The 1,613-nt window shown below is 44.6% G+C and overlaps 1 pseudogene; it reads right to left on the bottom strand.

Moving 5' to 3' along the window:
• Positions 1-416: 416 nt before the first annotated feature.
• On the bottom strand, positions 417-534 carry LOC126142840 (5S ribosomal RNA; annotated as a pseudogene).
• Between the last annotated feature and the right edge of the window lie 1,079 nt (positions 535-1,613).

Consider the following 1,613-nt stretch of genomic DNA (forward strand, 5'->3'; position numbering starts at 1 on the left):
AAGCGTGAATGCCGTATATGACCTATTATTGAATGAAAACAGTTTACGTAGTTGACGGTTGTTAAAATCAAACTTCCTGGTTGTATGCCTTACGCCAACAGCGAACGAGCAGCTGTGCTATGATCGGTCGAAGGCCAGAATCTGATGATGGACTTCATTGTTTACATGGCATAATACATAATGCACCCACAACACGTATATAACTAAAGTCCGTCCAAACAGGCCTTTAAAGGCCCAACACTACCGACCGGCCGCCGTGGCATCCTAAGCCCACAGGCATCACTGGATGTGCATATGGAGGGGCATGTAGTCAGCACATCGCTCTGCCGGCCGTATGTCAGTTTACGAGACGGAGCCGCTATTTCTCAATGATGTAGGTCCTCAGTTGGCCTCACAAGGGCTGAGTACACCCCGATTGCCAACAGCGCTCGGCAGACCGGATGGTCACCCATCCAAGTGCTAGCCCAGCACGACAGCGCTTAACTTCGGTGATCTGACGGGAACCGGTGTTAGCACTGTGGCAAGGCCCTTGGCGAAACACGTAGATTAATCCGATAAAAACCCTACATACATGTGTGGAAACATACTCTCCAAAAGAATAAGTAAATACACATGAAATAACAGCTACAGTAAAGTAAAGGAGAAAGTTAGAAACTAACAATTACTACTGCTTATCGTAAGTCAATAAGTCAACAAAGGCTATAATACACTTCACAGAAATTACATTTGTTTCTGAAGAAAGGCTGTATCAAGAAAGAATTATCAAAAAGGAAAAAGAAATTACTGTTAAATTACTCGAATGTCTTTGAGTATTTACAGAACAGGGTGCTTGTCGTTGCAGCGTATCTTTCTGTAGACGATGCGTCGTGACGTCACCGACACCTCGTTGGTACTGCCGGTGTAATTACTGCGACCCCAACATTCATGAAATTCCTATAGATACGTCGTTTTGCTTGGCAAAGGCCCCATCAATCAATGTTGTTTTTCTCTTTTGCATTTTTATGGCAACAGGCTGGTAGGACGCAACCATTGCTGTCTAAATCCAATTTAGTATATGTTTGATTACGAAGTTCCTTACATACACGATTCCGTTCACAACGTCCCGTGCACAGTTTTAAACAAGTGAAAAGCTCAGTTCCAGCCGTGATCGCGATGTTACAATCCGAAGACTTTTAGCTATCAATAATAATATTCTAGGCCATCAAAGATACACATAGATTGCAAAAGGAAGCAGAAGGAAAAAGAAAGAAGGATAAGGAACAGCCGGCCGCGGTGGCGGTGCGGTTCTAGGCGCTCCAGTCCGGAGCCACGCTGCTGCTACGGGCGCAGGTTCGAGTCCTGCCTCGGGCATGGAATTGTGTGATGTCCATAGGTTAGTTAGGTTTAACTAGTCCTAAGTTCTAGGGGAATGATGACCACAGCAGTTGAGTCCCATAGTGCTCAGAGCCATTTGAACCATTTGAAAAGGAACAAAATCAGACAAGTCACCACCTATATAATATGCCGATCCCTATACAATTTGTTTCCTGCTCAGCTCACTATTACGTCCAACCCTTTCTTGTGATGACCGTAAATGCCAACAATGTACTGAACTCATCGCTGCATTAAGGTTA

The sequence above is a fragment of the Schistocerca cancellata genome, unplaced genomic scaffold (assembly GCF_023864275.1).
Source record: "Schistocerca cancellata isolate TAMUIC-IGC-003103 unplaced genomic scaffold, iqSchCanc2.1 HiC_scaffold_754, whole genome shotgun sequence".
Classification (NCBI taxonomy): Eukaryota; Metazoa; Arthropoda; class Insecta; order Orthoptera; family Acrididae; genus Schistocerca; species Schistocerca cancellata.